The sequence below is a fragment of the Scomber scombrus genome, chromosome 7, assembly GCF_963691925.1.
Source record: "Scomber scombrus chromosome 7, fScoSco1.1, whole genome shotgun sequence".
Classification (NCBI taxonomy): Eukaryota; Metazoa; Chordata; class Actinopteri; order Scombriformes; family Scombridae; genus Scomber; species Scomber scombrus.
The window spans coordinates 16842816-16857049 of NC_084976.1; the positions used below are offsets into that span (position 1 = coordinate 16842816).

Consider the following 14234-nt stretch of genomic DNA (forward strand, 5'->3'; position numbering starts at 1 on the left):
CAGTTTCTTTATCTTCAGTCCATTTTATAAACTCAGTATATGACTCCTTAGCTCCTTCTCAGGTCTTATTGGATTGATGGCAATGTTTGTAAATACTGACTCATAAAAACAGATAAGAGAAGTTATGGCCCTCTGTTGTACTGACCTGTTAGAGCTTCCAGTTAATTCTACTTTCTAGTTAATGTGTACATAATTCAACACTGAGATATATTTAATAGAAACTGAAACAAAAAGGTGGGATAATAGGACCACACTTGAATCTTGCTGTTGAACAAATAACTGCAAAATTATTACTTTAAAAAAATCAGTGTTTAAAGTTTCCTAGGTAACTCAAACATCGAATTTTCCTGTACTATCAAGACTAATCTGATGAAGTGATGAGAATTTAGTAACAGGAAAGCAGATTTGATTTACACACAATGACAAGCTCAGGAGATACACAAATGGATAAGAAAGAACAGATACAAATATGGCAAGGATGTACAGTAGGGCACGGGTGCCACATTTAATAACCTTTGTTTTTGCAGGTAGGCGAAATATTTCGAAAAATATTCTAAAGAAGGAAAAACAAAAGATAAGAGTTGCAACACTCTTTAGTACTGTAAAAAAAAAAAAAAAAAAAAAAAAGGCTTTTATTTGGTTCTCTGTTATCTGCTTTTAAAACAAATATCAAATACATACTTCAACACATCAAGACGAGAAGGTGTTTGTTTTTCCACACTTTGTTATCCTACTGCTTGATGATGAAGGCCACTACAAGGTTAGAAGGCACCTCTTGAAGGTGTTAGGCCTAAATATTTTTTTCCCTTTCTTCTTATAAAACAAAGTTATCACTTTGGAATATGCACACAAAATCCCCTTTTTTGTGCATGAAAATCAGCAGCTGCCTGGAGGGTCAACACATTGTAGTTTTAATTTGTTTTAAACAGGATTAACTGTACGTATTGAGCCATGCAATGCTATAGAACACTTTACAAAGACTCTCTGATGCATAAGAAAACAGATTTTTCATTTTTCATGAAGATATGACTCACATAAGTACTTATCTTACAGGCTACCCATGTGGTTTAGTTTATTCTTTAAGAAACCTACATATTTATTTTGTAGCGTGTATCATGATTTACTTTCATTGTCGGCATGTAACACAACCAATTTAATAGGCAATGCCTGAATGTATGAGATTCCTGTCTTTTTCAAATGTGTTTGCGGCAGCTTCCTGTGGTTGCAGTTTAAGAGTTTTTCTCTTTGCTTCAAACGGGATTAATTGCAAGGTTTATCCACTCGTGATTTGTAATATGTGATTCATAGGCCTAATACAAACACTGCCTGAGTCATGTAAATAGATGGACGGCTTTATTTTTGTTTGGGGATTTTTGGCTTCATCATTGGTATGATTTTTGTTGAATTCATACATTAACAGCCTTCTCATCATTGTGACTTTATTTTTTAAAGATTTCTTTTATGAATTACACACTGAGTAGAACAAATGAATGTATTTGTTGCTGTGGCTCCTAGATTATCTTTGAACCACAATGTTTCCATACATGACCATGTCAACAAAGCCTATATCATATTGGTGCATGGCTGTAGACACATTTGGATGAAGTTATGTGGGGGGTATGTGGACGGATTTCTTCCGGGTTGAGGAAGTGAAGGGAGTGATGAGCACTGATGCTGTCTGTTTGCTCTGCACATCAGCAGCTCCAGCTCCCCTGTCTCTCTCTCTCTCTCTCTCTCTCTCTCTCTCTCTCTCTCTCTCTCTCTCTCTCTCTCTCTCTCACACACACACACACACACACAGGGAGACCCAGGCAGAGGCAGCACGTCCGCCCGCAGAGCCCGATCACACCGCATAGCGTTACTGCCGCCGTCTGCACCGACACTCATATCCACGCTCTCTCCTCAAATGGATGTCTCCTCTGATAACAACCTTTGACACTGGACGCTTGTAGATGCGTTCAACGCTCAAAAACCTCCTACCCGGCTTGCTTTTGAGGTAACTGGTTTGTCTCGACGACAGAGCGAGAGAGGGAGAGAGCGAGAGAGAGAGGACCACACTCCCCCCCCTCCACCCTCTCATCGTTAGCTCGCTAAGCTACCTAGCCCGCTAACTTACGCTAGCTGTGATACTTTGGACCGTGTCGGTGTCAGTTTTCTGCCTCGTAGCTAGCCTGCGGTCTGAGGAGCCCCGCCACTCTAGGTAAGCGAACAATACATGGAGGAAAACACTGTATTATTGTCGTTTTTCCCCCAGCCACATTGTCACAACTAAGGAGCAGTAACGTTATGTGTAGCAGCAGCAGGAGGAGCAGGAGACTGCCGCTATGGCAGAGCGGGGCTCTTGTTGACAGAAGCAGCCAAGCAACGGGGATGTGATGCGACTCAGCGACCGCCAAACACACATATTGTCAGTTCACTTCTCAGATAATCAGCCGGCCACAACCAGCCTGGGACGTGTTTAATGAAGGAATTGCAGTTTTTGTGTATTATGAGGGTCATGAGTACTTTAAAAAAAAAAAAAAAGTAATCTAACGTTAACGCTAGCATTTACTCAGCCCTGTCGACTTGTCGTGAATGGGCCACTGCCAGGTTAACACTTGCCGCATTTGACCGCAGTGAGTTGTCCTAACGTGTCTATTCAAATGAGCTATGGCACAGTTCTCAGATAGCTGCCTGTCTGTAAGCAGTGCGTGTTAAAAGCGGACTATAATAGTAGACCTTGGATGTAGTTTTCTCAGTGAACGTTTCCTCATTTATTTCTGAACATTTTAAAAGCTCCAGTGTTACATCACAACCCACAGAGATGAGCTGTACACCCAGAATTTAACCCCTGCTTGGTGCTCGTTTGTGTCTCTTGTGTCCTGATAGAGGTCAGAGGATTGAACTCCAGTTTGCTGCAGAAGAGATGGGGAAATAAATAGTGGTCAGACTGAACTCCTTTCCTTCCTCATTGAGCTTTATCTCTCACTGGAACAGGGGTTAATTACATTTCTTGTAACTCAATCCCTAAAGAGACCTTTTATAAGGTTTGGTTAAAGCTTGTGGGGCCTTACCTGTGTATGTTCAAGAGAGAAAGAGAGAGATGAAGAGTGAACGAGAGAGTGAGCATGCTCATGTGAGCGCTTATTAACAATGCTTTCATTATCTCCAGAGATAAGAAAATGGATCCACTTATCAAGAGTCACTGTAAGAGTCGGTAGTTGTGGAGCAGAGCAGATGAAGATGTGGGAGCGACGGAGAGCCAGTCAAATTAATCTGTCATGTTCCTTAAAGGGAAGGAGAAGAGGAGCATGTATTATTAATCTTCAGTGTGTGTGTGTGGAGTTGTCTGGAGGTGTGCAGTAGGAGAATATGCTGTGTTTCTGGAGGGGAGTCGCTGTGTCTTTCTATGTGACATGTAGCACGAGTCCCATGGTGCCAGAACATGAGTTTAAATAGCTTTGATCGTGTTTTGAAAAGGAATATCTGCGTGTCTGGTACAGCTGATCATTTAGGTCAATATCGTAAATTGTGACTGTTGTTGCTTTGAAACAAATATGGATCATATGACTTTCTAGCTCTCAGCACTTGAGTTTTTCCTGACGTGCGTTGTATGTGTGTCATGTTCAGGACCTTGCCTCAAAGCTGTATATCTGAAGTCAACCCTGTGTTAAGGCATGACTGTCCAGCATTGGGAGGAAATTAATCATGTTCCTCATTTCAAGGCTGTCGAGTCGACATGATGCGTTTCCTGCACTGTGTGTGTGAGTGTGTGTTGACTGTGTGTTCAGGCCTCAGCAGATGTGCCTGCCTGTGGGTTTGTGTCTCACTGCTGCTTCCATGTTTGTGAAGGCTGATGTGGGATTTTTGGCAAAGCGGGAGTGTTTCAGACAGTCTTTGGGACATGGATTTTGTTGTAAGATTAGTATCCGGATTAGGATTAAATTGGGTTCTGCGTCTAAGAAGTGAATGACACCAGTGACAGCCTTAACATGTATAAAATTCAAAATGTGTGCGTAGGTAGTTGCGTCACTGTGATTTTAGCAATGAGGCTATGTGTAAGTAATAGGTTGTATGTGTCTCCGCTGTGAAATAGTAATACAGGTGGTAATAATCATAATAATAGCGTGCTTTGGAATTTAATTAGTCTAACCTTTACACATCTCCTAATTATAAAGCATATGCAAAAATGCAACCAAGATGTTTCATCCTTCCAGTGTTTTAAAATAATTTTAAGAAATTAGCATAATTTTTTCCCCCTTTCATTTTGCCAGTCAGTATACAGTATGAAATCAAAAGTGATGTGAGGTGTAAATCTCTGATATCTACTTTGTTTGTGTGTGTATGTGTTCTTCATAGAGGGTGGCTTTGGCGCATTTATTGCTCTGAGCCGGTCTGGAACAATAGCTCTATTCTGGCTCATGTCTCCGGAGGGAGGCAGCAGCATTCGGCGTTCCCGGCACTCTGTGTGCCAGCAAGGCTTGGTTTAGGATTGGGTTTCCACAGCCACCTGGAGCTCAGAGCACAGGAATGCCATTGTTCCTTCTTCCAGACTATGGCCGGATCAGACACATGCAAATACACACATGCACATAAACAGACTCATGCATGTACACACACTTACTTCATAGTATGCAAGAGGAGCTCATACCAACCTGCCCGTCCCCAAAAACTTAGGTCACCCTTTGTTGTGTTGTCATGGCCGATATAAATAGAAAGTGAAACATCAGGCTTGCTCATCCACTGGAACCTCATATTAGCAGAGGAGCAACATGTTTGTCTGAGTGGCCTCAAAACACAATAAATAACTGAGAGCTGAACTCATTGCAGTACTTGTTCTGTACTTTAACTCGTCCGGCTGATTAGCTGCAACCTGATAAAGACAGGCTGGCAGGCTTGTGAAGAGAGCGAGAGAAGTGGTTGAAAATGAATCAACTGGTCAGTTAATCAATAAGTTGATTGATATCGACAGTAAAGCAGCAGTAGTAGAGAAGTAAAACATGCCAAACATCTGCTTTCAGTTTCTCCAAAGTGTTCAGCCCTTTTTTGTTCGTTTTTAAATGAATACCAATCATTTTTGTGCTGTTGGTGAGACAAATCGAGCTATTTCAATAGGAAAAACTGTAAAGGGCCATTTCCACTATTTTGACATTTTCTAGACCAAGCAACTAAGCTATCACTCATGAAAATGATTAATAATGAAAATAATACTTACTTGTAGCCAAACTTCACAAAGCGTGATCTTAATATTCAGTTGGAGCTCACTGATGTGGCTTAATGTTGTCATAGAGAGACGATAGAGCAAGCTTTGCATAAACTTTCACTGTTCAAGCTGGCAAAACGTCAGGTTGACTTTGTTTACTTCTAAGTCGTCTTTTTAATCAAATCTTCCTCTCACAAGAAAACAACCCAAACATCAACTTTCAGTCAGACATGTGATTACTGACTACTTTCTAGCCAGCTCCTTCTCTGAGGTGGCCTTTGTTTTTAATAATGTTGTCTGATCACCTACACGCCTGACAGACGTATCTCCACACTTTGCATCAATTGGTTTTAGCGACGTGGCAGCGCAGAAAAAAAGCTGGTTTGCTTCTCACTGCACCTCCTATTGCAATGATCCCTCCCTTTCACATTGTAATAACCTTGTTTAACAATGAAGAGACAAGTTAACATGAATCTGATTGTGTTTGTTTGTTTAGTAATAATAATAAATGCTTTATTTTTGGATAGGGACAGTGCACATTAATGAACATCGATATTTAAACATCTCTGTAAACATGCCGGATTATAGCAAAGCTGCTAATTTGCATCCGTAGTCCCTAGAGGAGTAGAATAAACATCTTTATGAGTATTTTCTGGGCATGTTTTTGAAAAGAAGATGACATGGTCACCTTTGCTATCAGGATGCACCATTGGTCACCTTATAATTGAAAAAGTGAAATTTGATATTAATATTCTTTATCCCACCTTTTGTTGTTACTAGATTTCCTCTTCTACTGTAAACTGGCGATTCGGTATAGTCTTTACAGAAACTCACTCCGGATGTTATTAGCAAGTTTTGCTACAACAGATAGCCAAGACTTACTGTAAATGCTTGATCCTCATACAAAGTGAGAAAAACAGAAACCAGATGAGAGAGAGTGAGAGATAGCCATCAGCAGCATTTAGCAGTTTTTTTTCCTCTCAGTTTGAAGTCAGTCAATTTCAGTTGTGTGTGTGTTTGTGTGTTTGTGTGTTTGTGTGTGTGTGTGTGTGTGTGTGGGTGTGCTTGCGTGTTTGCTTATGCGTGTGTATCCTCTGGCTCTCCAGCGGGTCACATTAGGGATACAGTTGCATGGAAGTGGGTCAGCCAGTGCCACCAGGGAGTCTTGCCAGCTCCCTGCTCACGCTCAGGCTGGAACCAACTAAAGGCCAACACAAATATATACGAAGCCTCAGTGTTCATTTGTGGTCAGAAAATGAGAAATGTATTTACTACCTGAATGCTTAGATTCATAGGAAGAGTGTGATCTGATCATTCATTAACTAAATATGTCCATGTTTGTTCACTGTACTTTGACTTCTCCTAAACACTTTTACTGGAAAGGGAAAAAGCTGTGAAGGCAAAGAGAGCAGCGAGCCTAAGCTATGGCACAGTATGTATATAGGGTCTCTGCAAGTGATTCCCTCAGAGTGTCTCAGCTGGATGGACACAGTGTTTCTGCTGGCTTAATGATAAAGAAATAGGATTTAGCCCAGTATTCAGCAGAGGTTTATTTCATCTCCCTGTTGCAGTCTCTTGTTTTCTGCATTGGTTCTCCTCTGACAAGAAAATAATGGTCTATTTCTGCCTCTGTTTGCTTGGCTATGCCTGTGTCTCTGCATTGTTGAATTGAGATGATATCATGAACTAATAAGTAGATAGAGATGTCAGCACAGTTTAAGACTTAAGACAATACAAATAAAAGCTGCTGCTTCAAATCAGATTTACCTCCGGTTGTTGGATAGTGTTCCTGATAGTAAGACTGGGGGGCCAGAACACACTTCTGGCACTGGGTTTAGCCTGGACCCACTTTCTGCTGCAACTGTTTCTGCTGTAGTGTGAAAACAGCTAGGGTGTTTAATGGTCAGCAGCAACTTATGTTCTGTTTATTATTTAGAGTCTATTCCACAGTATTGACTGCTGAAGCACTCACAGTGAAAAGCTTCAGCAGGGTTTCTGCCAGAAAAGTTATTAGGCCCGGGGGGAGAGGAGCGGCTGAGATTGTCACTAAAATTGAAATAGCTGGTTCACCTTACAGGAGTTCATCTAAATGGGGAGTCTGGGCATTTTAATTAAGAAACATTTTACTACAAATACTCATTTCTTTTCTTTTTTTTAAAATTCCCAGATGCCTAGAAACTTCAGCTTCAGGACAGGACTCAAACCTGTGAAGCATGACAGCAGGATATATATATATAAATATTTTAAAGTGAAGGGTCTCAAATTGCAAGTCGTAAGCATTCCAGCAAGTGACTGATGAGCTGTTCACAAGATTACATGTTTCTTTTTGTCATTGAAAACAGGGTACAAACAAAAGTAAATAATGGGTAACAGACATGAGGCAAAGTGGTGGCATATCCAGAGTCTGTTATAAAGGAGCTTTGTTTGAAAATAAAACCAAATATGTGATGCGTTGTGGATTGTAATCTCCAATCTTGATGTGATTAATTGGTGGCCTGAAAAAGCCTGATTGGAGCGTGCCTGTTATCCCCGGCTCTTTGCCTGATCATTAGAGCATCCCTAAAATTAAAGTTAAGTGCTTCAACCACAACGCACACAGAAATGAAAGTTTAAAAAGGGGGTGTTAAAAAGGCGTCTCAGTTTTAGAGACATGAATATTATTAGCATGAGGGAAATGAACATCAAAATAATTCAGATTCCAGTGTGTAAATACAGGAGACGCGTGTTAGCATTCAACCTCATTGGAACTTGTCTTATCTTATCAGGAAAATAATCAAATCCTGTTTTTCCTCATTCCCGCATAAACCTGGACATGTCAATGCAACTTTGTTTGCTTGAACAGAATCTGATTGCATCTGAAATTGCAATTGACTTGTTGTTGCACATCCGTCTGACTTTGTACTGAGTACTTCAAACCATTCAATGACACGGTTGACTTCATAGAGGATACTGTGCATTGGATAGTATGTCGCACTGAAACCATGAACATTTGAAGAGGGTTAAATAATATATATGTTGAACGACTCAACCTGCTAGTATTAAGTGACTATACTCACAGTCTTCAGCTTAGCTCCAACAATTGCCTTCTTTGTAAGAGTCCCTGTGCTGTTCATGTGTGTCTTTATGTTGCTCACAGCATCTGTTCCAGCCTGAGATATGACCCAACAGGAAAAGACATAGTTTCCATGGCGACAGCCCCTGCTCCTTGCCCATCCCCCCCTACACCCGCCATAGGAGGAAGTGGAATATGTCCAATTTCTGCTGACTCATTGAGAAACTATTGTGCGACACCGATTCACACACATGTGTCTCCTCACTCTGGAATAATTGTGTTTTCTTTATGTGATTCACACTGTTTGAGTGTTTAGACTGTGTGTTTGTGATACTATGTTGGCTTCTGCAGCTAGCTCGTAGGCCTGTTTGTTTTGTAGTACTTGAAAGTCATTAGGATTTGAAACACTGCAGTGCACAGGGATTAACTCTGGCAATAGCAGGAGTACTACGTACTATAGCTTGCATGTGGAACTCAGGACCTGCTTGCTGTGAGGCGACACTACTAAACATTTAGCAACTGTGTCACCATATGAACAGAGCTGCTAAATCAAGAAAAACCCAGAGAGGATTTACTGAGATTTATGACTCAGTTCTCACTGCTTTCATCCAAAAAGAGAACACTGTTTCTACCTGGATGACGGCTCTTAATCGGTCTTTGTTCACAGTGATTTCATACTTTTGTACTCAGTCTGGGTTAGAGAAGAAGTAAAAGTACTTTGAGGGTCATACAGTAAAACGTCCTATGTCCTTACTTTAGCCAAAAAATGTGTGGTTATTTTATCAACTCAATCAAACTGTTTCTCATTTGATCTTCAGAAAAAAAACTTTATCAATATCACAATAAGGAATTATGTATGTATGACTATAGAGGATTTTATTTTATTCTCCTCCCCCAGCCATCATTGTTGACACCTAATTATCTTCACACCTGTAATTTTAGCTCTTCATATTAAAAACTTGCAGGTATACTCTATATACACTACCTTTTGGTCATGCCTTTTTTTTAGTAGCTAAGCTGTTTTATTTAACACAAGAGTTTCCTCAGATGTGGCTTCAGTAAAGTAAAAAACAACATATTTAGGTGTTATTAATTAAAGGTTTATCAGTCACAAACTCTTAGCTTATGCGTCATCAGGACTGTGTGGGTGTGGTTTTATCATATCTGATTGACAGTTACCAAAAAACCGACCAACTGTCATCAGATTCCTATTCAAATGATTGGTGAACAGTACATTACTTAATTAAGACTTTCCACTGTGGAAAACAACAGATTAACATGTACATAAAAGCTTGGGTCAGCTCAGTTGACTTGTTTCAAATGAGCTGCAAATCAAAGAGTTAAGATGTTGTTTTTGCTATTTATTTCAACAAAGAATGAAACCCTGTGGTTTGAGTCACTCATAGCCACAGCTGATTGTCACTGATACAGCTCACTCAGGGCTTTTGTTTTCTATATTCAACCAAATTAACTACAAGCAGAATCAGTCGGGTGCAAAAAACTATGAACAAAGTCAAGTCATGTTCATGTTCAGCTCTTTGTTCAAGTGCTCTCGACACCAGTTAAGGTAAAAAGTGCCAAATGAACATTTTGTTTACTTGTTAGAGATTGCTTCTAATTAGGCACCCAAACAAACCCAGAAACAAATTAAATTGTGTAAAATCTCCACAAAGGAAAGTAATCAGAAGTGTGACTACACTTTCTAAAGTGTTTAGATCATCAAATGTAGCAAAGAAGGCTAACGGCAAGATTTGTTTCCTAAATAGGTTACATGCAGACTTTCAAAAGTCTGCACTCTGCAAGTTTTAGGGCCCTTTCTCACCTACCTCATTTGGTGCGGACTTTCAGACTTTTCTTTTTGACCAAAAAGAGCTGGTGTCAGTCCAGATCAATCTGAACCATGGTCTGGTTCAATTCCCTGGTGAAAACATTTTTTGGATGTTTCAGACTCTTGCAGCACTTAAAGTTCTCAGATACCATGCCTGATTTCAGGCATAGAGCAGTTTTAAATTCATATAATACTTAATTCAGTACATTGTGCACATTTCTTCCTGGACAGCTTTTTAGACTCACATATCTTTTCTTGCTTTAATCCCTACTGTCACACCAATTACGGAAGTTCTGACAGGCTATCGTCAGGACTGGAAAAAGGGAAAAATGAGCCATGGTAGTGTGTGGGGAGAGGAGGAGATCCAGTTTTTAATTGAAATATGGTCAGACAATATTATAAAAAGTCAACTGGAAAAAACTCATGAAAATACAGACACTTTCCACGTATTTTCTGAGAGGATGAGATGAGAGCTCTGAGAATCTGTTCATTTATTTTTCTCCATTCATTCAAACAGCAGTAGAAGGCTAGCCGCTGAAATGACAGCACGCCAACAACAGACGCACACTACAAACCAATCAATGTCAAATACAGCGAGACGTAGCTCATGTAGGTGATGATGACAGGAAGTGGGTTTGTCATGTAAAGTTTTTAAATGCGCTCCCATAATTGTAATATGAAACCAAAACTAACCAGTCAATCAAATGTAAATAATGTAGCTAAAACATGAACCTTGGTTGTGAATTTGAGGTTTGAAAAGGCTCTTAGATAGAGAGGAAGATGAGATGTAGAGGAGAGGGGGCAGAGGGGACTCCTGCTGTGGCAGCTCTGTGCTCTGTGTGTGACAGAGCGAGCTATCTGCCCCGAGCTCACCCTGACCAAGGTACAGCACACCCCTCTGGGCCCGCATACACACACCCATCCATCTCTAGCTCTTATCTGTTGTGTCTTTTGAGTGTCTTTCCATGTGTGTGTGTGGGTCTGTGTGCTTGTGTGTCTAAGGACTCTTTGAGTGGAGTTGTTGTAGCCCGGTCACACTGATAGTCATATCAACAGTTACTCCTGGCTGATGGACCACAGAACAACAGGCCCATTGTTTTTCTGAGTGTGTGTGTGCATGGGCGTGTATAAGCCATCAGAAATTGCATTTGTACAAGCCACAAATATCAGTCGCGATGCGCTCATGTATCTAGGGAGTGTGTGTGTGTGTTTGTTTGTGTGTCATATGTGTTGCAGTGTAATCTGCCCGAGGCTGAGATGTGGGTCAGTGTGGCTGCAGAGGAGGATACTGCCTCTTTACTTCTGCGGGGGGGGAGATAGCCTGGCTAAGAAAATCTTTCATGCAGTCAAATAGCGAACATACTTTCACTTTTGGATGTGAATGTTTTTTTTTTATTTTGCTGTGCAGAACACGATGCTTTGGTCGTTTTAGTCATTTTTGTTTAAATAGAGTAGCAGAAACTTTGTGTATATTGTAATAGGGCCCACTGATGCATAGTAATAGGAAATAGAGATGTAAATCTGTGTGACTTCTTAATAAATCTAGATTGGAAAGAGGATGGCCAGATTAGTCATGCCTCGGTCTCATACTGGATTTCACCTGCAGTCATTAAGCCAAAGTTATTGCTGAACATTTAGGACTCACAATGAAGGCTTATTGGAGGTTATGTAGTGTGACCAGGAGTGTATGTGTGTGTGTGTTGGAGCTATTGACCTTATGACGGAGCTGCTTAAATGAAATATTGATAGCACTAGCTTGGTTAGGAAATGTGTGTGTGTATGGGGAGTTGAATGTGTATATATTTAGATCCTTGCCCAGTGATTGATTGTGCATTTTGCAGCAGCGAATAGGCTATTGAGTGTCTGTTTTTTGAAATATGGTCTCACAGATCAAACCACTTGAACTAGCTCAGTGGTGTTAAATGGCAGGATTAATGAAGGCCGAGCATGCAAACAGACAGGTAGGTTACATGATCCTGCTGACTGCCAGTTACGGACAGAAGCTAATGGAAGGAGGGATTTATTTGTTGATGAGTGGCTTTTAATGGCACTGTTTGAACAGTGAGATGAAAGATGCCATTCTCTCCCATCAAAGAACAGATTGGCTTTTTGTTGGAGGCTGAGGCAGATATTATACACACTTGCAGTGACTCAGCACACGCAGCTACCCAGTTATATTATAGGGTTTTTTCAGATGTCTGCTGCACTGAAGTTGTGTTACCACCGCAGCAGCTAACCAATCAGAACAGAGTGAGCTGAACAGGAGGGGGGTTTTAAGAGACAGCACCTAAAACTGCCTGTTTTAGACAGAGGCTGAACTGAGGGGCAACATAAAAGGTCAGTAGAGGACAAATAACTGTAAATCATGCAACAAATATTCCAGTAAAACCTCAGATTATAAATATAGACCTGGAAATGTGCATAATTTGTACCCTTTAACAGTACTCTTCAGTTTTCTATTGCATCACTGACCAGCTGTGTATTTCCTTTGCTAACCACCAACATAATGATGACCTTCTTGTTAGTACTTGAAAATAGGCGAGTATCAAATATATTTAGGAAGTGGGTTGTGTGTGTGTATGGGTACTGTAGGAAAGAGATTCAGTTCAAAATTCAAACATACATTTAAATAAAATTACACTATTCAATATTGTGTTTGCATATACCCATTATTCACTTTATACAACGTGTTCACTTGCAGTTGAATATTTCAACACCACTGACAGCCAAAGACTATTGTGAGATCTGAGGATGTCAGTTCTCTGCAGTGTTAGTCAAAGATGTTCAGTGAATGACCTCTCCCTTTTTTCTGTATACAATAATGTAATTCAGAGGGCATTGTTACAATCCACGGTTAAACCAAATCAATCCATAGCAGCTTCCTTGCAGTTGTATTACCTTTCTCTGCAACTAATTCTACCAAAGTTATATTCTCCACAATTTGTATTTGCAAAAACAAAACAAATGCTACACTTATTTCTTCACAATATCTCAGGAAGGCAGCTGTATTTTTATTCAAATCTAGCCACAGTTATGACAATTAAAACAATATACAATCCTGTTTTAACTGATAAAGGAGCACACAAGATTTAAATGGCTGTTAAAAGATTTTTTGAACAGATATTTTGAATTTCCATGTGACAGTTGTATTTATGTATTGAAGAAAAAATAAAAACTGGCGGTGTTATTCCTTGCAGGGCTTTAAAAAAAAAATTGCAATGAGAGCAACTTGTTTTTCTTGGGTGTAGGCGACGTCTGTCATACCAGCCATATGTCACTGAAAATGTTTTGGAGAAGGATCTCTTGCAAAGAGTGGGAACAAGTATAATCCCCAGTGTGCAGTGAACTTCAATTTATGGAAGTGTTTCGAATTCACAACTTTAAGATGTTTGTTATATTTACGTACATTTCTTTTTTAAATGACTTGTCAAGACGTTTTCAAGAACTAATCTCCATATTATATATGTGTTACTTTCCTTTGTTCTGTGTAAGTTTTAAAGCCTTTTAGATACTCCGCTCTTAGAGAAGCACTACATAGAAAATGTAGTTTAGGATCATTAATTTTAATGCAGTTTATGCCGTTAAAAACACCCTCTGTAGTACAGAAAATGTGTTCAATTCACACTGCGCTACAAGACAAGCAGATTGCATGCTGCATTGAATTGCTCAGAAGTCTGTTCTGGATTGGGAATGTTGCCGGGAGCATTTGAGTGCACAGCTGGGGGCATGAACACACTTAAACTTGATCCTGTTAACATGGCGGCAGACAAAAGCAGGGACAGCAAGGAGATACTGGACTAAGAACAAATCTCAAGTCTCCAGATGTCACAAAGACAGACACATACTGTAGGTGGGAATTTGGGCTAAATCTGTTCTGTGTAAGCAGGAGGACAGGACACAGAGGAGGGAAGGTAGTGTGTGTGTGTGTGTGTGTGTGTGTGTGTGTGTGTGTGTGTGTGTGTGTGTGTGTGTGTGTTTGTGTGTTTGTGTGTGTGTGTGTGTGTGTGTGTGTGTGTGTGTGTGTGTGTGTGTGTGTGTGTGTGTGTGTATTGTCATCACTGTCATTCCTCTTAGTGGTCTAGTGGCCTGCTACTCCGTTTCCTGCGCTCTCTACTCTCCGTAAACAGGAAGCAGATATCTCTCTTTCACTCTGTAACTCTCCCCTTTCATCT

General features: G+C 40.3%; 1 protein-coding gene across 1 annotated transcript in view; it reads left to right on the forward strand.

The window, feature by feature from the left end:
* The first annotated feature begins 1796 nt into the window (after positions 1 to 1796).
* Positions 1797 to 14234, forward strand: part of galnt1 (UDP-N-acetyl-alpha-D-galactosamine:polypeptide N-acetylgalactosaminyltransferase 1) — a 41962-nt gene continuing 29524 nt past the window's right edge. Inside the window, exon 1 of the mRNA XM_062422134.1 lies at positions 1797 to 2200. The gene's annotated coding sequence lies outside the window, so the exon portion shown is untranslated. The remainder of the gene's footprint in view (positions 2201 to 14234) is intronic.